This window comes from Bactrocera oleae, chromosome 3 (assembly GCF_042242935.1).
Source record: "Bactrocera oleae isolate idBacOlea1 chromosome 3, idBacOlea1, whole genome shotgun sequence".
Classification (NCBI taxonomy): Eukaryota; Metazoa; Arthropoda; class Insecta; order Diptera; family Tephritidae; genus Bactrocera; species Bactrocera oleae.
The window spans coordinates 78,907,637-78,932,965 of record NC_091537.1 but is presented as its reverse complement, the minus strand read 5'-3'; the positions used below and the strand labels follow the sequence as shown (position 1 = coordinate 78,932,965).

Sequence of the window (25,329 nt, the reverse complement as noted above, 5' to 3'; positions counted from 1 at the left end):
AGTAGCCGTCCAAGCTCTACTTTCTCCTTGGGCTGATTCCGTGCAAAGTGGGCATTCCGGAGTAGCTTTGGCGACTCCATACTGTACAAAGTCTACTCCCCAGTCCAGTTTTTTTGATAGTATGATTTTTCGACAGAATGTCCCTAAATTTTAGGAATTCATGCCACGCTTTCACCGAAGGCTCTTCACGAAGCTCTCTTGGTTTTCTTTAGCCCAGACTTATAAATAGCCAGTCCTGCATTATATAGCGCCCAGTTACCACTGGTTCTGCTTCCGCTAACTACAAGGTTCACAAATGGGCATTCCCTTTGCTTTTCTGAGTTTACAGAAGACTTTACTCATAACTAACAGATTAAAGAAATTCAAGGAATTTGAAATCCATATTTGAGCCTATGATTTCAGTATAGTTTAGTTAACATATAACAAGAAATAAAGGTACCATAGTACAAGCATTACTAGCAATCTAGGATTTTCAAAAAAATTTAAAGAAATTATTTTTCTTACCGTACACTTAAGAACCTCAAAAGCTAGGATAGGAAGGATATTGAAGAAGAAAATTTTCCCTGTTCAACTCATTGTAGTTCTGAAAGATCTGTCGATTTTAGCACGTAACAACTTTAACGATTTTTCCTCGAAAATGCATATTTCGAATCGAATATACCTTGACCAAGGTATATCAAGTTTTCCACGAAGTTTGTGAGGAAATGTTAAAAAGAATCTTCGGATATCTTATAAAATGATCAGTATACGAGAGATATCTTCAAGGAATTTGGCATTGGCCATTATTCAAGACAACGGTACTATATCCGGTGAATATATTATATTAGAGAGTAAATGGGTTTATTTTTTTTTTACTCTAAGAATCAATTGTCAAAGTGAGACTGCTTTTGAAATTTATCCAAAGAAATTATGTCTTCCAAATTCAATGTAACAGCCGTTGTTGCAAGTGGCTAGGGATAGCAAATGTTACAATGCATCGTTAACATTTGCTGCTAAACATCTATTTTAATGGTCTTGTAAAAATCCACTGTTTACAAAGCTGCAAGCAGGAGCAAATTCTGTAAATAGAATTCATGCCCCAAATCAGATAATTTTAATGAATACGAATGCTTATAGTTATTAAATTCATTAACATTCTCTGCCAAAGCTTGTCTACAGTATTTCCCAAACACAAAATACAAAATCGACAACATTTCAAGTACCACTGTAAACTGATTAGATAAATAGACACTGTAAATAATGAAAATCTGCTGTAATGTCGGAATCTTCGTTAAAAACATTTTCGTTATGCTCTCTGTTTTGGTTACTCAAAAAATGTAGCTGAGCACGCATGCAACAGCATCGTACCTGTGCAGCTACATACATACATGCATGCATGTAAGAGTGTATTTATGTCACACATATTGTTGTTATTACTCACGCGCTGTAATGGAGAGCAAACATTTCCGGAAAATTGCTAAAACACAACGCAACATTTCCAATACGAATATATATTTATGTACGCAGATATTTGTAATGCGCTCTCGCTCTTCCGCTCCAATTGCAGGGAAAATAATCCAAACAACTTCGCTTTACAAATGCCTAACCGAATTGCACTTACTCTCCACACGAGTGGAAGACACAAGTATTGCTCGCAAGTCGCCCGGGAGCGCTATGGTGCGTTTTGCTGCACATCATCGCCTTGAACGACAACAGTCAGCGCTAACACCACCACCATCACTAGCAACACAACTAACAGCAGAAGCATTCCCTTTAACAGCAACGACGAACATGTCACCTAGCCACCACCGCGCAATAATTTACGCTCAGCATATGTGTGCACGAGTACATTGAAGGGCTGGATCAGCTAGTGAGCCATCGGGCAACTGTAGCGTAACTGTGCAACGAATGGTCGCACAGTCGCAGCCGAACACTCTACGGAGTCAGAACAAATTCATAGTTAGCGCGCATAAACGTTTAGTAACGCGTATAAGCCGAACGAACGTTTGTTTGTGTGGGGTACGTTGCCGTCAAAACAACGGTACTTTTTTGGATTATCATTTTTATTCGTGTACACAGACCGACAACTCGTCGTCGAAGAAAATCTGAAGTTGTTGAGGTGTTTTCCATACACTATATTTTTTTTGGTTTTCTCGTCCGCGTATGTGAACATACGATATATTATATATGTGTGCGCGCATATGTGTACTTCCGCCACATATCGATGTTGTTTCGCGTTGACGACGCGTCGCGCAAAATGAACTTTGCATATTTCGACATAGGATTTCCGCAAACAGCGCGCGTATATTTTTGTGTGGGTCCAAACACAAATGATAAATGAAAGTGTTTGCAAAACATCCACATTCGCAGTAGTAAAAGTGTTTGTGGTTACTTGGAAAATGTGCTTGCAGCATAAGTGAAAATTAGTTTCGAAGACGAAGGTAGTGTTTGAAATCATGGTTGCATTAAACTTTAACGAAAAATGCTAAGAAGGCTAAAATACGTTGAGACAACGACGACGTTGCTGGTGGACGCAACGTTAGGAAGCAACAAATGTGTTGGATAAATATTTTTGGAGGTGCTCAAGTGCGCTAAATAGAAGTGAATATACGAAGGATAAAAAATTCAAAAAATAATTTTGTGAAAAAATTACGATTACAGTGTATAAAAATATAAAAATTGTATTAATATGATATTTAAAGTGTGTAATTAAAACTATAATGAATTAAAGCTAGTACGAAAAAATATTTACAGTTAGACAGAAATTTAAATACTGCTAAAACAAAATAACGGGAATTGCTTTTATCCAGTACCAACAGATATTGCAAATCTGCGCATATAATTAAAAAAAAATATATATTTTGGATTAAATGTAATCATTATATGTTGTAATCATTACCTGCTGTAATCATTACATATAAAAGTATGTATTTTACCGTTACTTTCTGTGATGAATTTTAGTTTTCAAATAACTTTGTCTAAAACCGTTATAATTAACTACAAAAAGCAATTTGTGTAATGGCAATTATATTAAAAATATGTGAGTTGTAAATAGCGAGACGAAAACAAAAACAAAAATTTAAAGAAAAACGCAGCAAAAAAACGGAAAAATATAAGCAAAATTAAAAATTTTTAAATTTTACTGTGAGTCTGTAAAATATTTATAAACACATATCAAACAAAAAATATAAATAAAAGCATAGCAATAAAAATCGAGTGCAGAAAACAGATTTTTTGAACAAAAAAAAAGTTAAAAACCATTCACACAAAATAATTGCAAAAAAATAAAAAATAATACTAAATAAAAAAAAGTAGTAATAACAACTCACTTAATACAAGCAATCTAAGCAGCTTTTACAGCAAAATAAAAATAATCATAAATAAAAATAAAAAATATAAAATATATTAAAAAAATTTACTGCGCTTTGTATAGCACAACAGCTGTGAGGAAAGTTATTGCATTTATTTTCAAACTAAAATCAATTTTTTTGCGGCTTTAATTAGCACACAGAAAACTTATAACAACAATTACAACCCAACTAAATCCACGAAACGCTTTTAAAAATTAAAAAAAATTCTAAAACAAACTTCGCGCTTACAGCAACTCATAACAGTGTGTGTAAACAGCAATTTGTTTGAGCTTGTTGTAGATTTGCGTGTTTGAGCAATTAAAGCCAACTTAAAGCCGCACACCACAAGCCACCGCAAGCGTTGTAACCACCAGCCGTGGATCTGTGAAATTGCTTCATTTTTAATTTATCAGCTGCCTATGAAAAGTTAAACAAGCGAGCGAGTTATATTTTTACAAAAAAATAAAAAATAAAATAAAATAAATAATTGTGTGTATTTTCTGTTGTTTGTGTAAAACTTTTGCACCGCTTGCATTTTTAATAGATTTTTACACTTCAACTGCTGCATGGTGCAAGCGTGTGTATTTAATAACGATTGCTGTTGGTGTAAATAATTCGGTTTTGGCACAAAAACAACAAAAAACAACTCGATACAGGTGAGTGGTGATTTTGTTGTATTTACCTATGTGTTTGCTGTATGAAGCGCTCAATCAATAACACGCTTTACATTCAGATAATTAATATTTATTAATAAAATTTGGTTGCTGGGTGGCAGCAGCATTTATATAGAGTGTAAACGTTGATTTTAAAAAGCATGAAAGTGCGCCGGTTTTCTTTTTATTGGTGCTAAAAGGTTGGTTTATTGATCAGAAATATATCCATATGTGTTACGTTCTTCAGAAGTTCCTCGAAAAATGTTGGCATCTTGTGTGTTTAGTTGTTTCGTAAGAAATTGTGTATTTGTTGGCAAATAAATTTTAAACTTTAATTTCAGATTTGTATTTTAAAATATTTCAAAACTGCAGGAGTACGCTAATTAAAACTATATGTATTTTATATATATATATCTTATAATAATAAAAAAACTAGATTATTTTCTCTTACCTAGCCATATGTGGGACATTCCCATTGTTTTATTGCTAATTAGCAAATATAAATATCTGATATTTCGTACATTTTTGTGTTTGTATTAAGCTTTACGAACAAGCCAATAAATTTAAGCAATTAGTGAATTTTTCTGACATAAAGTTCAATATGTAAATACATATGAGAAGTTTACAAAATATTACGAATTTATGAACGAAAAGATATTTTTTGTGGTAATTAATAATCAAGGTGACCTTGTGCTGTAATCTAATTACAAATAAATTATAGGAAATAATACGAAAATTTCCAAAAATTTTCATTCGTTATATATCAAGGTAAATATATAAAAGTTGTATATTTTTGAACTTTTAATAATATATTATAAATAATATGCGAGGGAGGAGTAGCGTTAGTTATAAACATTTTAGTGAAACTAAAAAAAACAAAAAAAAAACACAAATCATAAAAAACTTTAATATTAAATTGTAATAAATTTTTAGGAGCCAAAAAATATTTTTTTTAATTTTACTTTTTTTATTAAATTTAATTTAATACAACCTCTTTTTCTTCTTTCGTTGTCTTCAAAATCATATAAATTTTTTAGAAGGCAAAACATATTAAATCACTCATATTTTTCACTCTCATTTAAAACAAAAAAAAAGAGTGTTAAGTGATTTACAACGTTAACTTCTCTTCTCTCTTTACTTCGATCGCTCTAAAATTATATTCTGCAATAAAATAGAGTAACGGTTTATCAATAAAATACGACTTAATGATTTTTCGATTAAAACGTCAACAATGAAATTTGTCTACTAGAAAAAAGTAGTTACATGAAAACTTCAAATTCATTTCAAATCAGAACTTAATGAGAAATCTATTAAAATATTTTCTATTTCTGAGTGAAATATCCTTCCTAGAATGTATTATAAAATTAGCTGATGTACTATTCGTTCTCTTAAAAATCAGAAAGAAAAATTTTTAGCAGCATTTGGGAATAATTTTTGAAAACATTTTTTTTTTAAATTACTTTTTATTTTAATGCCTTCTATTTATGCATATAAAAAATCACCTTTATGCGTATGGCAGTTCTAATTCAAATCCAATACATTGGGTTTGCTTTAGAAATAAACCAATTTTATGCAGTAAAGAATTAGTGTTTGAAATTTTAATCATTGGTCCGTAATTTGGATTGTTTAAATAAAGTTTTTGCCTTTCGGTGGCTCTTATTTTTGAGTGTTTTATGTATATATTATAATAATATGAAAATGAAAAGCCACTTAATAACAGCTTAAGAAAACGTAGTTGGTCAAAACTTTAATTATTTCTCTTATTACTAGAGTAGTACCTACAAGTAAAACCCCTATTAGTTGTCATTCAATTCCTTGTTCTATCATCTATAGTTAAAAGGTTTTTATCACTTATCAGTCTTGAAAATAATCAAGATTTGTTTTTATTGCATTCGAGATTATTTATAAAAAATTAAAATTAAGTTTTTCGAAATATTTGATTCGGATAAGAGCAATCAATTTTGTGGAAGATCAGTTTAGATTTAAAATGTATACCTTAAAATATTTCAGTAGAGATAAAAAGGAATATAACATAATTTAAAGCGCAAAAAGTGATCTGTACAAGAAACAAAATAGTCCACCATTATTCTAAAAGTGCCCTAACAGATTTGACTGCTAAAAATAAGTGTGATTCAAAAATATTGCTACTGTTGTTTAAAGATTAATTTCAGATTGCCAGCCAATTCGATTAGATAGAAAAATATTTAAAACGTTGAAATAAATCGTATATTTATGTAAAAAATAATGTTTCAAAATAAAATTACAAAAATTGGCATCACATAATTTAAAAAAGCTCAAATTCTTTTTAAATAATCGATAAAAAATGTTTCTTAATTTATAAAAATTTTGAGAAAAAATTAAAAAATAATGCAAATTTCAAATTTTGAATTGAAATAATTGTTAACAAATAATTTTGATATGATCATCAGACAAACAAAATACTGATGGAAACAACATAACTGAAAAAAATTTCATAAAATAGCGGCTACTCAAAATAAAGGTCGATTCTTTACTACTTCTTAACAATCTCGAATGTTTTAAAATTATTAAAAAATTTTAAACTCTCAGGTTTTTTAAGCTCATACGATAGAGTAGAGTGATGTTTAGCGAATGTAGCTTGAGATATCATGGCGAATGCATAAAAAAGTAGTGTCGAGAAAAACGGTAAAACTAAACCAGCCAAGATGCCACGACAATAAAACGGCTATAACTCTGAAAATAATTTGAATTTTCAACAATCGATTTCGAATATCTACATTATTTTTGAAGTTTCGAAACTAGATGCAATTAGAAATATTAAAAGGCTATATATTTTTATCTGCGTAAAAAAATCAACAACAACTTAAAAGATATGCAACAGGCAAAAAAAGGTATGCTTCAATTACCATTGTTGTTGTTTTATTTATTTATTTCATAAAGACGGCATTCGCATTCAAAAGCAACATTTATGCACAATTAGATTAAAAAAAAAAAAAACAATTTCTTCCACTCAATGCAATTCTTGTTAACGTCCGCCAAATAAATTTCTTGTGCGCAATCATTTCACCAACACTATCTTCAGCAAATTATCTTGAAAAGCATTTAAAACAAAAATTATGCATGTACATGACACCGCTGACTGGCGAGGCGGCAAATCTTTAGCAGATGTACATTTAAGATTTGTTGACTAAACGACCGAGCCTACGCACTGACACAGCGCTTGACCTGCTTAATGATGAAAGAATGATAGATAGCAGAAAAAACAGCAAAAAAACACCGTACCAAAATATGCCTGTGCATGCCAGTTTTATCTGATCGGTCGTAGCGCACAAATTAAGCGAAATTACAAAGGCATCATAAATGCCGCCGTGGCGCTCCCTGCACCCTGCACCCCGTGGCCGACGCTGCAGCAAGCGCATTAATTTCTTTATGTGTCCACTGCGTCTACCATTCACCTTGCCGCATATATCTCCGCTCGAAATGGGCGCACATTTGATTTCATTTAATTTCACTATGTTTTGTGCTTCATTTGACTTCCCTTCACTGTTTTGTTGCGCCTTTACGCAGCGCTTGCGTCTACTTGTTTTATCAAATGCACCGAATCTTGTGCCGGCTGCTGTGTAACCGAAAATTGTCTATCTGCAGCGCAGCGCTGCCTCATGAAATGTATTTATTAATTTTTTTTTTGTATTCTCACATACCCATTCTCGTGCTAACTCTCACTGCCCTGCAAAACGCGTTAACATTTTAAGTTTATTGGTGAAAAAATTATGAGCAGGTAATTATGTGAAAAATTATGTTTGACAATTAAAATTCTTCACATTTCCGTCTTCGCCATGCGCTTGACGTTGTCTGACGTTGTCATATGGCACTCAGCGCTTTGATCTTCTAATGTCGATTATTCGGTCGCAGTGACGACAAGTGACAGTAAAACGCGTGTACAAGCAGTGCTTGGCATAGTGGAGTCTACCATGTGGCTGCCACAAGTTTGCCGACACTTGCCGCATACGCCGTGAGAGCCTCTCTATTTGGCTTTTATTACTTTTTTTCTAGACTTTGCTGAGATTTTTTTCATTATACCTTAAACAGGCTGCATATGAAAAATTTGCCAAGAAATTTGTAATACCCAGAAGGAAACGTCGGAGACTTTATAAAATATAATATATACATAAATGATCTAGTCCTTCAGTTTTTGAAGATCTCGATCTGAAATTTTATACACGTTCTTTTCTCCCTAAGGAGCTGCTCACTTGTCGGAAACGCCGATATCGGACTACTATAGCATATAGCTACCATACAAAGTGATCGATCAAAATCAAGTCCTTATATGGATACCTTTTTTATTTTCCAATATATCTTCACGAAATTTGGCACTGAATATTTTGCAAGTTAATTGCTAAAATCTTCGAATTTATTCAGATCGAATCACCATAGCATATAGCTGCCATACAAACTGAACGATTAAATTAAACTTCTTATATGGAAAACTTTTTTATTTGATGAGATATATTTACGCAATTTTGCACAGATTATTGTTTAAGGCAGCGCTACAATCTCTGAACAAATTATTCAATTCGAACTACTATAGCATAGAGCTGTCATACAAACTGATCAGTCAAGATAAAAAAAATTGAATACTATTTTATTAAGAATTGCACCTGTGAAGGGTATTATAGCTTCCGCCCCGCCGAAGTTAACTTGTTTCTTGTTTTTATTTTATTTTTTTAAATACATACACAAATTTTTTCACTTGCTCTTTGCAACTCCAATCACTTCTGGTATGCTTGGCATTTATGTGTGGCATTTGACGTTCGCTGCTTTGTTGGTACATTCTTTGCTGCTTTGTATATAATGTTTGTTTGCTTATTTCTTGTTGTTGTTATGAAAACAGATTTCTCCTATAAAACAGTTGAAATTCCGTAATTTTCAACTTGATTGCAGTCAGTTAGCGTGAAATTTATTGATGATTTGATTTGCTCTTCATGCTCTCTAATGGTTTTTCAATTTCTCTTAATTCTAATTCGGGCTGCTTGGATTTATTTTGCTTCACAGATGTTTACGAAAACTTTTACTTAATTTTTGTATCTTTTACATTTTTATTTCATTAATTTTTGCTGTTTTCATTTCTTAAGTATTCGTACTAGTTCTGGTTTAAGGCTATTTCGTTAATTACAAATGCTCATTAATGCATTATTAAGCATAATTTTCATTGAAAATTCAAAAACTATACACTTTAAAGAGATTATCATGACTTATTATTTCTATTATTATTAATCAAAGCCTATAGAAAATGCTTCACAAAACCTCAATCGATAACCTTTTACATATAGTTTTATATACAAAAAACTATTACTTTCAAGTAAAAAACTTAATTCATATTGTTTTACCAATATTCCAGTCAATTAGCCAATCACCTGGCTTAATATATTGTATTTAACATTATTCTAATTGCCTCAAGTAATTAGCAGTCTGAAGAACTTTTAACTGCATAAAGAAACATAAAACCATAAAGCAATGACTTTTTCATAAGGTTTCTCCTTAGTTTTCAATAAAAAGTGTAAAAGGTATTATATGCTTTTGAACCCTAATGGAAACAAACACTTTGTGGGAATATTTTAATCGTGACAAAACCGCATCTCTTTAGTTTATCACTTCAACGCTTGTTAAGTTAAGTTTTTTATGATATTTATATCACGTTGAATAGATCATGTACACACTCCCCACAGTTTTAAGATCTTTATTCATATTTAAATGATCTCAAAAAGGTAAAAGCCTTACTAAACTTAAAATTGTATTCTGTAGCCTTAGTGCCTGTAATACAAAGTAAATAACTGTATTAAAAAAAAAAAATTACACATCATTTATACACTATAAAGCTAAGCTAAGTATCATAAGCGTATTTAAAATTTTTATTATTTATTTGAGCAACCCACTTAAGTATACATCAGAGGTGGAACGAGAGTGTATTACGTTTTTTTTTAAAACCATCACAGAATTTAATCAAAAAGAACCAAGCCAACTTTTGACACCCTGTTCTGAGGGCGTTCTGCATCGGTCAGAACAAATGGTATTCAGATTGATAAGGTCTGTTTATTAAAACGGAGAAAGCAAAACTTCTCAGCCGTTGTTTTGGAAATAGTTTTTTAACAGTCTTGCGACATGGGGTCGCGCGTTGTCATGATAGAAAATTATCGTTTCGTGTCTAGTCGAAAATTCCGGATGTTTTTCGGCAATCACGCCCAGTTCCTTATCTTTTCATCAACTTTTTTGGTCGCCTCGGACGTTCTTTGTTTTCCAAGCCAAAATCCACACTTTTAAATCACGCAAACTACTTTTTGCACGATCGCTCAACCAGTTCATGTTAGCTATAAACTTTCACCAATGACCTTCAGCCGAGGTTTTCTTCATGTTAGAATAATAAAAATAGTCCCTTTAAAAGCAGGTCGACATTTTTGTGTAAAAAAAAATAGCGTGAGGTTTATTTTATTTATTTGTATATTTTTTGTTTGAATTACCTATTAATATATTATATTATATTATAAACTAATATACTATATATTATTTTATTATGTTTTATTTAATTTAATTTAATTTTATTTGTTTTTATTTATTTTAATTTTATTTTATTCTATTTAATTTAATTTAATTTTATTTTAATTTAAATTAATTTAATATAATTTTATTTTATTTTATTTTATTTTAATTTATTTTATTTTATTTAATTTTAATTTTAATTTTATTTTATTTGGTTTGATTTTATATTATTTTATTTTATTTTGTTTTATTTAATTTAACTTAATTTTATTTGATTTCGTTTAATTTAGTTTACTTCTATTTAATTTAATTATATTTAATTTAATTAAATTTTAGTTTCTTTATTTTATTTTATTTAAATTTATTTTGCTCTTTTAAATTTATACAACTAATAAATTTTCTTTTATCATTGCTGTCTTAATAAAAGAGCTCCATCTTCCGCCCAGCTCTTCAGCTGTAAGTTTAAGTTAAAACAAAAACAGACGCGCTTGTGCGGAAAATTCGTTCCGCGCCTAAACGCGTGTCATTGAAATGGCTAATAAACAGCAGTAAGGTTCACTAATGCCCAGCAGCCGCAAAAAACGGTCAAAATACAAGTATATTATATGTATGTAAACAGAGTTGCGCCCAGTGCTTTGTACTGATAATGTACTGTTTTGACTGCTTTTCCGCGAAAAAAGCAAAATAGTAAAAGAAAAAAACTTTAAAAAGACAAACCTATCTTATACTGAGTGCTACTGCTGCTGCTTGGCAACAACTTTTACAAAGTTTCTTTGCAGTTGTTTTTTTTGCAATTTCCTCGTAAAAGAAATGTGTTCCAATTTCCAACTAGACTACTTTTGCTTTCAACTCACACCCAAATGGGTGCATATTAAAATGAGCACGAAATTACACTATGAGCCTTTCTACTTGCCCGTCGAAATCTTTCGCTCCTTTTCTTCGTTTAATTTTTTCGCATTTACTGCATTGTCATACGCCATGCTGCCGGCGTCGCCAACCTTCACGCTTTGCTTGCTAATGAAGTTGACGCGCAATCAGCGCGTGCATGTGCTTTTAGTTGCTGTGTTATTTGTTTCTTTTTTTTTGAAACATTTCCAGTTTGTTTACTTTTAAGCAAAAGAACGTTAATAAAAAGCACAAGGCATATTTTCCTCAAACGTGTCGGGCTCTAATATGTGTGTGTATGTAACTTACACAGCTTCTTCAACAGCTTGCTGGTTGACAACAGTTGTAAGTGATGCTCGAAACAGTTATGCTAAGGCGGTACATGTGTATATACATATAGAATATTTCCTGTATGTATGTGTGTAGCTAAAGAGTATGCTTCGACGTTTTCAGATATGGCAACTTCTGCTGCTTATCTGCTCTCCACGTCTGCTCGTTCGTCTCTAGGCCAACCCTAGTAAATGCTGTGTATTTGTTTGCATGTGCATTTGTAGCCGCTATCTGCTGCCCTCTCACTGATATCTGCTCAGCATTTAATTTATGTCAACTGACACATACATTTTCAGTTTTTGTTTTTTGTTGCCCAGATAGGTTTTTGAATTTCTTCTGTGTTTTTTCTACATTGAGATCTTAATACTTCTTCACAAAAAAGTTTTGGTTTTTTGAAGCTAATTATAATGCTGGTATTTTCAAAATTGTATGGTTTAAAAATACTTTTATATTTCAAGTGAAAAAAACATGGCTTCAATATTAAAACAGAATATACATATATAATATTTAAAATAGAAATTACTGCTAAGATGTAGGTATTGAGGAAGGCTTAAATGTCATAAAATTATTATAAAATTAAAAAAAATTTATTTTAAGCCAAAACTTTTTGAAAGTATTAGAAAAACAAGACAAAAAAATTAAAAAATAATTGAAAAACATACAAAAAACTACGGAAATTTTTTTTTGCTTAGAAAAATTAAATATATATTTGAAAAACAAACCAAAATTACTTTTTGTTAAAAAAATATAAAAAAATTTTGGAATTTTTTTCGTTTGGGTAAAAATTTGTGAAGTATAACAGTATGAAAATTTATTTATAAAAACACAACGCAAAACACGTACCACATACTTTTTTTTTTAAATATTTTGAAAAAAAGAATTTTAAAATTTATCAAAGACTCTTATTTTTTTCTTTAGGTATTCACAATTCGCTAAAAATACTTAGGCTAGTTAATTTATAATTTATAATTAAAAAAAAAATGAGTAAGGTTTTCAGAAGTTTTACGAAAATTAAAATTTACAGTTATAAAACAAATAAAATTATCACTAAGAGGTTTATTTTATGAAATATTAATGTAACAAAAAACAACAACAGCGAATAATAAATTCCATTTTTTGAGTTGATTTTGAAAAAAAAGGATTAAAAAAATTTTAGAGGCATATATTTTTATTAAATAATTTGAATTAAAATTTATTTACAACGATTTATTATTAAATACATAAATATAAAAAAAAAAAAAATTAAACCAATATTTGAAAAAGATTAAAAAAAATTCCATTCCAATTTTAACAAAAAAATTTAATTTTAATAATTTTTTTTTTGAATTTAATAATTTAAAAAAAAAAATGAAAAAATTAATTGAAATGAAAAACATATAAATAATGGTTTTTAACAAAAATGTATTAACTGTTATTAAAATGAGCATTATGAAATATAATTTTGAAAGTATGTACATACATCTAATTTGTATAAAAAAAAAACTAAAAAAGGTATTTGGAAAACATTTCAAAAATTCAAACGAATAAAAAAAGCAGTAACTAAATAAGCAGAAAAAAGAAAATGTAACAACATTTGGGTTTTTATAAAAATGTATTAACAGTAAATTGTTAGTAATTATAAAAAAATGTTGCCTATAATTAAAAAATAATTTAAGAAAATTCGGAAACCTTTAAACAAATTTAAACACCGAGAAGTAATTAAAAATGTCTTTATAAAAAATAAAAATTAAAAAAAAATTATTATGTTTAAACGCATAAATCATAAAAACCGTTAATAAATAACGGTAATAATAGTTTGAAAAAAGAATTTTTTTCTTATAATTTTTTTTCTTTTTTTTAAACGCTGTTTAATGCGGCCGTTTATATTATTTGATAATATTTTATATTTACTTGTACCTATTTTTCCTCTAAATTAAAAAAAATCATAATTGAATACGAGTATATATTTTTTGATAGTGTATATAATATGTATATTATTTATAATAAAAAAAATTATTGTTACCATTGAACCCATGTTGAACGGTGAATTGTACCTGAAACAATTCTTTTATTATTCTCACTTCCACTAGATTATTGTTGTTGTTGTTGTAACGTGTATTATTGCATATGTTATACGTTACGCCTATCATAATTTTCGACATTTCTAATTAATTAGCGAACAAAATATACCACCACCATCAAGTAAGTGAAGAAAACGAAATTACAGTGCATGCGAAATGTAGTCGGACACACGCAAAGAAAATTTTACAAAATGTTTACAAGGAGAAATTTTGAAATAGAAATAATTTTCGTGAATTATTTTGAAATAGGTGTTAAATAAAGTTTCTTAATGCAGTTGAAAGCAATGAAAGCAACAACAATCTATATACCAATATAAATATAATATATAATTTAGGTAAAAATCCAATAAAAGATGGAAGTTCTTCTAAAGATAATAGATTTAAAAATAAAATGAATTTTAGAATCTTAGAAGAAATTATTATGAACAGACACTTTGTGAAATTGCTCCGATAAATCAAAATATGTTGACGAGAAACGATCTTTAACAAATTTTAAAAATTACAAAATAAATACAAATTCATATATGGAAAAATTTTAACGACTTTTAACCTTAGTGAATAATACAGCCGTCCGCAGTATTATTTTATTTTTATTTTTTTCACTTAACTCACAACAATTACAAATTCCTCACATTCTCATACTTTTCCGCAACACTGTTGCGATAATAATCTCAGCCACAAGTTCTTCAGAACACAGCAGTTGACAAGTGTACCTACTACCTGCCCTCACGCCACCGCTCCACCTTCTTGCCGCTTGTCACAAATGATTTCATTCTCTTTCTTTTCTACGCTTGCCGCACTCTGCCGCTCCCACTGCTGTTGCCACTTTGCGAGCCACATGTGGCCGCCTGCATGACTGGCGCTACGCACGTACTAACACACACGCATACAATTATGTGATCAGGCTCACACACACACAGGTGCAATGCTGCTGTTGCCACTATCATCAACACGGCGATTGTCCGCTGCACTGCATTGCTGCCAACGCCGCTGAGCACAAAAAAATCTGCATGAGTCTACCGTTGTTGGGCACACACATGCTGATGTAACTTATGGTTTCCATGTGTGTGTGTGTGTGTGTGTGTGTTTTTACAGGTAGTGTCGTACATATTTCTTTTATTGTTGTTGTATATCATTCTATATCACTATTGGTATCTGCAGCCTGTAGCCGGCAGCGCGGCATCTCGCATTGCGGAGATTTTTCTCTTCAAATCATTTGATATGCATTGTGAAATTTGTTGTTGTTGTTTTTGTTGCTGTTATTCTTGCTTTTTGTGTATCTTGCCTTGATTTTTTATCGTTTTTGTTGTTGCTGTTTTTTTTCCTTATTTGGCTTCATTTTTTATTTTCTTAACTCAGTTCAGTTGTCTTTACCTTTGCACCTTCCGCTGCCACTTTGTTTGTTGTAGTTGTTGCCCTTAAGTTTATTACCTTTATATTTGCTTGTTTATTATCGTCATTTCGCTTGGGTGCTTGTAAATTTTTCATCTAATTCGACTTGCCTTTACTGCTGGTGCTGCCCTGCCACCATTCTTAGGTGTGTATGTGTGTGAAGTTGTAGTTGTAGTGCACATATACGAAGTGTGTGCTCTTGTACATGCAAGTTCTTTAATGTTTAATATTTTTTTTCTTTCATCTAATTTTTATGCATTTGCTAGTTTGTTAGCATAATCTCTGTGTAATTTTATTGTTTTGTGAAAAATTTCCATTGCTTGGCGTGGAGAAAATTAATTTTAATTGCAGGTGTAGGCTGTTGCGCTCATATTCTTTTCATGCTCTTAATATATGGCGCGCTTAATTAGTTGGCGCCACATTAGCCTACGCATATACACACAAACATCAAAAACAAAAAAAAATATATCTTTGTAATTTTTCTTATCATTTATTTTTGCTTTTGTAATTTATGTGTTTACCTCTTGTCTTTATTGTTTTTCATTTATTTTGGACTTAATTTTGGTATTTAACTCTTTCGAAATTTCATGTAGTTGCTTTAACAATACCGCAATTTAGTCTAATTGACAAATTGCATCGTGCTGCAAGTATTGTATGCCGCTTAGCTGTTGCAATATGAGCTCATAAACTAACTGTATGTGCTATGTAATCTTGTCGGATTTTGTAAAGACAAAAATCTTAATCGCCGCCTTAAATCTGTGTAAAGAGTTAAATATTTGTTAAGCTTAAATTTCCTTTTGTTCAGCAAGCCGTGACAATTTACTTAGCACCTTTAATTTTGTATTGCTGCTGATAAACGTCACAATTTATTTGGTGAAAATCAACTTATTGTGTAAATTAAACAAAGAAACAAATTTTTTTCAATTATTTGTAACAATTAAAGAATTTTTGTTTCAAAACTTGTTATTAGAGAGCGATTTATTTAACATTACTTTGAAAATATCATATAACACTTGAAATATTTTAATTTTTGTAATTTTAATTTACTGTAATGTCTTATTCTGTCATTTATTTTAATTTTTTAAAACAATAATTCATTTAAATTCGAAACTCAGTTAAATTTACCGGTAAATAATATTACAAAAGTAGCAAAAAAATTTTAATTGAATCTTCTTCTTTAATCAGAAAACATATTATTTATTTTTATCTAATAAAATTCATTTTCAAATTGTTTGTGTTATAATTTCATTATTATTTGATCACTATTTTGTAAGTTTTTTTTTTTGTAGTTTTCATAACATTCATTGAAACCGAAACAGAATTTCATTTAAAATTGAAAATAAGATAATTATAAAAATAGTTGTATAGAGAAAATTTCAAAAGTGACAAAAAAAAATATTTTCCCTATAATGAAAAGATAAATTTTTTTATCAAATGATTTTGATTATTTCTTACTTTCTTAATTCAAAGAGTGCGCTTTTTTATCCAATGAAGGATTTTAGTTTGGCAAAAAAGCAGATTTTCCTTAAAATTTTCTCTTTTTGGTTAGCAAAAATATATTTTTTAATGTAATCGTTAATTTTATATTGATAAAATAGTGGATCTTCAATGAATTTTTCTTTGTTTACAAAAATATGTTATTTTTAAGAAAAAAGGAATTAAATTTATTTTGGTAAAACAGTGGATTTTTAAATACACACAATTTCCTACCAAGTAAATAAAAGTAAATAGGTAAATAACTCTTTTAAGGGAATCGTTAAATTATAAAAATTTCAAAATTTTGTTTTTTTGAAAAAAATTTTAAAAACATTAAATTTAAATAAAAAAACTTTGAAAATATATAATTTTTTATTTTCATAATTTTTTTTTTTGATTTTAAAAAATTAATCATGAAATTTTTGGTGTTTTTACATATCGAATTTTTTTGCAAAAAGTTATTTATTTTTTTCCAATATTTGTTTTATTAAAGCTAAACATCTTTTCTAAATACTTTTGTAATTTTCGTTTTTTGAATAATTGTTTTTAAAAAAATTTTTTTTAAATGTTTAAAATTTCCATCAGAATTTTTTTTTCCAATCATTCGTTTTTTATAAGAAGTAAACATATATGTTGAGTTTTTACTATGAAGGTATGTTGATTAGTGTACATATTTGAAAAAATAAAATTGATATACTTAATTTAATTCAATTTAATTAACTCATTTCCTTGAAATATTGTTGACAAGAATTAATTATAAATATTTAATTTTTTATTTTAATATTTTTTTTTTTGATTTTAAAAAATTAAAAATAAACATTTTGGTGTTTTTACATATCGATTTTTTTGCAGAAAGCTATTTATTTTTTTCCAATATTTGTTTTTATTGAAGCTGAACTGCTTTTCTAAATACTTTTATAATTTTCCTTTTTCAAATAATTGTTTTTAAATGACATTTTTTTAAATGTTGAAAATTTCCATCAGATATTTTTTTTTCCAAATCATTCGTTTTTTATAAGAAGTAAACATATATTTTTCTCAATACTTCTTGTCGACTTTTTACTATGAAGATATGTCGATTTCTGTACATATTTGAAAAAATAAAATTTATATACTTAATATAATTCAATTTAATTTACTCATTTCCTGTAAATATTGTTGACAGGAATTCTTTTTCGTAGAATCTCTATGATGTCGAAAAGGTATATTTTTAATAAAAATGTAAATCTTATCGAATCCTTTAAAAAAATAATTTTTTAGACAAAAATAATAAAATAGTTAATTAATTAAGTAAGAAAAAAATTAAAAAGTTTGAAAATTTTGAAACTTTGTGAGTATATTTATACTGAGTTTTTTGATAAAAAAAAACTAAAATTCATTCATTTGCAAATTTATAATGTTTTTTTTTTTATCTTTTAATTTACCACCTAAGGTAGTAAGAAATAAAAAAAAAATATTTTTTTTATATTTCGATAGGTTATATCTTCAAAAATAACATACTAGAGTTTTAAATCGATATCGCATATACTCTTTAAGTTACTGCTTTCTAAAGTGTAGTCGCTCATATCAATTATCAAATCTCATATTTTCGCAAACAACTTTCAAAATTTAATTCATCAGCGCTAATGAAAAGTGCTTAAATTAATCAAAAGTTTATGGCGCATGATTACTTCAAAGTTACAATTTTATTTTCTAATAATTACACTCTCTTAACTTAATACTGAATAAGTGCAGTGCTAAATTAACCGCGAATAGCTTTGCGCCTGAGTAACCATATTTCATTGGCTAATTATGTAATAACACCCAATAAACGTATAGACGCCGCTAAATTATAGAATTGTTATAATATGCTTATGTAATCATGAACATTAACAGTTTTGTTTACATTTTTATTATACTCTGTCTGAAAAAGCAGAAAATCACACACACATACGCAATTTAAACGCTTATTGTTGCAAAGCCATTGTGAGCGGAAATCTCATTTTTCAACTACTTTCAAGCAGTCATAACCAGCAATTAACCCTGGCACATAGTTATATCTATATGTAAGTAGTTGTGTATGTGTCTGTAATCTCCAGTGCCGATATGATTCTTTCATGCAGTTATTTGTTAGTGATTGTGCGCTTAGTGGCTTCCCCCACAAATTGTTAGGTTGTTCCAGTTCAAAGACTTTCATAAAGCCCATTGTCTGAAATAAAAAAATACCAAAAAAAAAAAAAAATAGTAATAAGCCAAAGCACATACTACAAACCATATAAGGCTTGAAATAATTAGGCTCAGTAATGCTATTTTGACCGAAAATGGCATTGCCACAAATGCGTTGCATTAACAAATATGTTGAAAGTTAATTCATATGCAGTCAGTGTAACAATGGCCACACAAAATGAAATATGAATGAATGAGAATTTTATTTTTGACGGAGAATAAAAGAAGCCTTGACTAAAAGTATGAATAACGGGAATACGATATACATATATACATACTTGTAAAATTTTTTTAAATTTTTCAGCTTAATACAAAATAAATAGAATTTCAGTAAAAAATTTTTCTTAGTTAAATATTGAACACATACATATATGTGGCGTTTTGTAATTCTTTTAAAATTACATTTTTTCTTGTCTTATACGAAACACACTGATTATTAATAAAAAAATTTCAAATATAAACTAAGAATTATGTAACTCATTGTCTGGTGGAAGCATACATATATATTGCATTTTATTATTCTTCTTGATTCGTAGCTATTTTAAGCCTAATAGCAAAATAGAGTACATTTTATTATATTAAAAAAGTCGAAATTTTAATTTAGAATTATGTAATTCATAGTCTGGTGGAAACACCCGCTTATATTGCATTGTAAAATTCTTGTGGCCTTTTAGTCGCTTAAGAATGCGAATTACAGTAGTTCCAAATATCTCCTTTAATTTAAATTTTTTTCGTTGGCATTGTACTTCTTACAGCTGATTGCCTGCACTTCCTGTATATATGTATATGTGTATAAATATATATAATACATATATACACATATACAACTCAACCCCTTGTTAGCCACTAATATGCTTGTCTGCTTATTTGCCGCTTAAATGACTTGAACGCACTTGATTGATTTGCAAAAACAAAAAACTAAAGATTGCAGAAACCCATTGTAATGAAGAGTCAAACATTTACCAGCTCGCCCAAAATCGCCCGCTGTGCAATGCGATGCCAGCAATTTTCATCGGAAATACTTTCGTTTTACATTTTTTTTTCAAGCAGAGCGGCCGCTTTCTTTTGTGTTGCTCGCCACTGGAAAATTTCCTTTCGGCTTCACATTTCAACGCCTCTTAAACGTATTTCATTTTAAGTTCGTCGGCAGCAATTTGTGTGTGTTTTTTGCTCGCCTTTGTCCACTTGAGTAACGCTGCGCTCAGCACTGCTTGCGCAATATATCATTTCCTCCTATGTACGAGCAGTAGACACGGCATATCAAACTACCGATCAAGTATCTACATAGCTGTATAACTGATACGTTCAAGTACCGCAACTGGCTGGATTGAGTGGTTGTGCCGTTGGGCGAGCTCAGCTAGTGAGCGTGGTAATTTGCGCTGCGTTCGCACTAGAATTCAAAGCTATATCTATTATATATTTAGTCGCCACGATTATTTGGTTTGGTCTTTCAACGCATTGTGACTTCAAGTGCCTGTGGCGGCGTCTGGCGGCTCTTGACAATCTGTGGTCTACTGGTGCCGTTGTGCTACTGCTGTTAATTGACTAATGATGTTCATTGTTTTGTGAAGCGTTAAATATTTCGTCACATTAACGTTAACCGTTATGGTAAATATGATCTGAGCTTATCTATTAATAAATAAGTATAGAAGCATATATGGGATTTTCTTTATTGAAAAAACAAAAAAAAACATTTTGGGAAAAAATTGCAAATTAGTATCAAGACCTAAACTTAAGTTTCTCGAACTCATTGTTAAACCAACCCTTTTTTGAATTAGGCCTAACTCAGGAATATTGTTGGCAATTTTATAGTCATCTAGTTGTGGAGAAGCATCGATACGTTTAAGCGGTCAATGATTTATGGTATATACAATATGATGTGGTCTGTGTAATGGGAGTTTGCAGGCTTACTTCCATCAGATATACATAGGTATTCAGAATAATAATATTGCTGAACTTTGCTAATAAACTTTCCAGTTTCGAAACTAAGACAGAACTTGCGTCTTTGTTGCTAATTTTTGGTACCACTTTTACAAAAAAATGCCACGGCCCCCATCCAAAACTTTTAAATCGAAGGTATATCCATTTTATAAAATCCTTGCTAACAAATATGAACTTCCTGATACAGAAAGGTAGGGAGTAATAGTTTTTTGTCATTTTACGTAATACTTTTACATATGTGGAGCACTATATGACACGATATAGTACAATTTATGTTATACATATACCTACGAGTATAGAAAGAGGCCATAGAAATCTTTTACATAAAACCATCACCTATTTGGACATGTCTTAGAAATCCAGACCTGGTATCTATTGAAGTCAAAAGTCCTCCCCAGAAAACTAACTTCGGAGATATATGCTATTTTCCTTAAAAAAAATAACGGAATCTAAACCAATATTTTCCTATATGACATATCATAACAATTGTATATGCGGTCTACCTGCTGGATTTTTGCTTTGCCCTATATATTGCATGTAAAAAATTTGTTTCTCCGTTTTTCGAAATTGGTCTCCATAAGGTCCGATATTGGGCTAATAAAAAATTTTTATTACTTATTATTGTAAATAAGTACTTAAAAATTTAAAATATGAAAATATCTATCTATCTATTCTTCTTATTTCAAAGGTGTGCAATATTTTTCGGTCAAACTATGAGATCTTCCACGAAAGCCAACATTTTTTCAATTTAAAAATTCTGTTTCGGATTACGAAAACGACGATTACGAAGCGTGAATTTCGATTTTGAAACCTAACTTCGAAAAATGAAAAATCACCGTTTTAAGGTTGAACTCATATGACAGTATGAAGTCGGATCGTTGAAAAAAAGATTTGCTATTTGAACTTTGACGGCAAGTATTTCGATTTTGAAGGCCGCGAACTGATTTCGAAAATTAGAGAAAGTACTGTTTCAAGGTCAAGCTCATATGACAGGATGAAGTCGGATGTTCGAAAAAAAATATTATTTTGACTTCAAAAATACTGCTCTGGAACTAGAAAATTTCGAACTTCGAAGTAAAATTTTTCGATTGTGTGAACTAATTTCGAAAAATGGAGAATGCACTGTTTTAAGGTGAAGCTTATATGATAGTATGAAGTTGGATTTTCGTTAATAAATATTTTTTATTTTAAATTTATAAGGCCACTGTCATTTCGAAAATTTCGAACTTCGAAGGCAAACATTTCGATTTTGGGACCTAATTTCGAAAAATGAAGAAATTTCTTTTATATTTATAATTCAAACTTTCGAAGTTGGTTTAGTCACGTTGTACCGTGTTATTATAACTGTCATGTTCACCTTCAAAACAATATTTATACCTGCATTATGCTGCCAGGTGGCAACTCTTACACGGATATACTTATGGCTATCTTAAGTATTAATAACGCTGTCGTTATAACAACGGGAATAGCATAGATATTTGCAAGTAAAGCAGCTATATAACTGTATATAAGCACACGAACAGATATATGTATATACTTATTATTTGATATACTTGTACATAACAGTGTGTGCATTTATTAACACCCATTAAGGCATTGAAGAATGTTGCATTATGCTATTTCCTCTTTACTAATAGAAACCAACATTTGCCAGCAACAACAACAAAACGCGCTGCATTGGCTTGTGGCTTTGTTAATTTTAGATATGTATTTATAAATATGCATGCTAGCAAGTTCAAATGCAGTTGCATATGTATATGTAAATAACTATGCATATATATGTACATATATTAATATATGCCACATGGCATGTGTTTGGCATATAATTAACTAGTGTGACCATTAGTTTGTGTATTGCAAGTAAGCAACATTGCTACAAAGGCAAAGTGGGCAGCAAATGAGTCAATATACAGCTAGCTAAAGAATAAGAAAAATAAAAGCAACAACAACAACAACAAGCTATTTAAGTCAAGCAAAGTATAGTGTTGCACTGGCACACTGGCGGGAAATGCTATGAACTTCATAGACGATTTCATTTCCGGCTGCTGGCCGCGACGAGCGAGACTCAAACGCAAGAAATGCTTGAGTGGCATATGCAAACATTCAATATTATACATACATACACACATATGTATGTACGAGCGTGAATATGTGGAAAAAAGAAATGCATAAATATACGCAATATATCGAATGCCAACATAGGCGTAGAACAGCCTATTCACACACACACGCACATTTCTTCAGACTCATCGAGACAGTTCCCCTCTTGTTAGCTTGCCACCGCCGCGCGGCCCTGCCCATTTTTCCCTTTAAACATTTGCTTTGACTGCATATGCTTTATTATTTTTGTTATTTTTCTTATAATTATTAGTGTCTGTCTTCTACTCACATAAGTTCATGCCGCCCTAATGCAGTATATTTTGAATTTTATTATGCAAACTTGATTTAGCTGCATAAATGTTTTATGGCACAGCTGACATTGCCACAGACTGACTTATCATATGGTCTTACATATGTGTATGTATATATGTATGTGTGTACTTTATTGTACAATATAACTTAACTTTATTAATATAATTTTTTTCATTATTGTTCCCTACACTTTGTGTACGCGCCCATCGTCTTTTCTGCTGCGCTATTCTTTAACCATAACTCAATCGAGCCTTTGCTGTTTGACGTACATATGTATGTACTTTAATTAGTTGCCCGTTATGCTGATGTACAATGCTGAGGTCAAGCAGTGATTGACAATAAGCGAGTTCGAGTTGTCTGTGAAGACTTGGCGGGTATTCAACGAGAGTAGAGCTGCACTAGCAATTGCTAAATAGGCACTGAATATACACATTCACAGTGTGGCACAATAAATGCGTCTAGCATGCGTGCATACTTGTAAGATTCAGCGTTTACGCCCCTAGAAGCAGGCCACAACGGTCAAGTTGCATTGCGAAACGCAAACAAAACTTTTGCTTAAAGGCAAAACTTCACGTTATTGCCATATCTCGACGCCCTAACTTCGACGCGACTTCAGCACGCATGGCTTTTATATAAATATTACCTACTATGTATTTATATTAGGGTAGGGTGTGCTCAGAAAAAATTTGGGTATTCACGATATTTAAGGAATTGCTTTAAACTTTTAATTTATGTATTTACATTTGTAGTTCCTTTCCTGATGATGATCAAAGTTTAAACTAACTTAATGGTTTTCAACCGACGACCAATCTTCGATCGTAATAACTAATATCTATTTGAGGCATAAGAAAAAAATCTATTATTTTGGTTTCAATATTTATTTTTCTTCTTCATCAACTAATCTTCTTCTTCATTTATGTATTTGCCCTCGACTTCATTTTTATCTGCTTCTGTTTACCCTGCGTTAATCGTTATCAAAATTTATATATTTTATTTAGGCGATATGAAAACTTATTGTCGAAGATATCGGCCGTTTCACTTTTAGATATATGAAAAACCACCCTAATATTACACATATATGTATATATACAAATGTTTATTCATAAAATGTAAAACCGTTATAAAAATTAATGTCGCAAAACAGTGTCGTTATAATTTCTGTATTTCTAAATAACCACCCTAATACTGTCAAACATATGTCAACATACAAATGTCATTTTATAAATACATAACAAAATAGAAAATTAAATGTCGAAAAAAACTTCTTTATTTCCATAGAACCACCCTAATGCTGTCATACCTATGTCTACATATGTGTATGTACAAATGTCAATTAATTATATATGTAACCTAAGGAAAGAGGAAATGTCGAAAAATATCATTATTTTCATTTCTAAAGAAACACCCTAATACAGTCAAGCATATGTTTAGCAATGTCATTATTTAAGAATATAGCCGATAAAAAGATGAAATCTAAAAAATCATCAATACAATATCTAAATTCCAGGATGACCATCCTAATACAGCTACACATATATCTCTACATATATCTAAATTTATAAAATATATATAAATATAACCGCTAGAAAAATGTCGAAAAAAATCAATAAAAAACACCTAAAGAAGCACACTAATGCAATTTTTTCTCTCGTATATGTCTTAATAAAAATGTGAATTTACAAAATTTATAACCGTTAGAAAATTGAATGTCGAAATTTTTTTTTCATATCATATCTAAATACCTACAGAGCCATCCTTATGCAACTATTCCACTCATACTCCTATATGTAAATATATATACGAGTACACAAACGCCGGCATATGTAAATTTGCAAACATGTTTGATTGTCTGCACTTTGATTTCTACTCCATTGCCTTTTCTAGTATCTTTTGTTTGTTATTTGTTGAGAGTTTAGCTTTGGCTTCCTTCCTGCACTGCCCATTGCTGCCCGAAGTCACTGCAAACATTAACACAACTCCACAAATATGCATAGATTTATGTACACCAATACTCGTATGTAGTTGTGCGTTCGGGTGTAATGCCAACGTTGCCGTCCAGTTTCAATTCATGTCAATTTCCACTGCCGTCCAGCACAGCTCTTCATCTTGTTGATGTATTGCCTTTGATAAGCG

The 25,329-nt window shown here is 30.2% G+C and overlaps 1 protein-coding gene across 1 annotated transcript in view; it reads left to right on the top strand.

Moving 5' to 3' along the window:
• The first annotated feature begins 1,899 nt into the window (after nt 1-1,899).
• The window catches only part of smal (smoke alarm), a 137,835-nt gene continuing 114,405 nt past the window's right edge, over nt 1,900-25,329 (top strand). The window contains exon 1 of the mRNA XM_036365013.2: nt 1,900-3,985. The gene's annotated coding sequence lies outside the window, so the exon portion shown is untranslated. The remainder of the gene's footprint in view (nt 3,986-25,329) is intronic.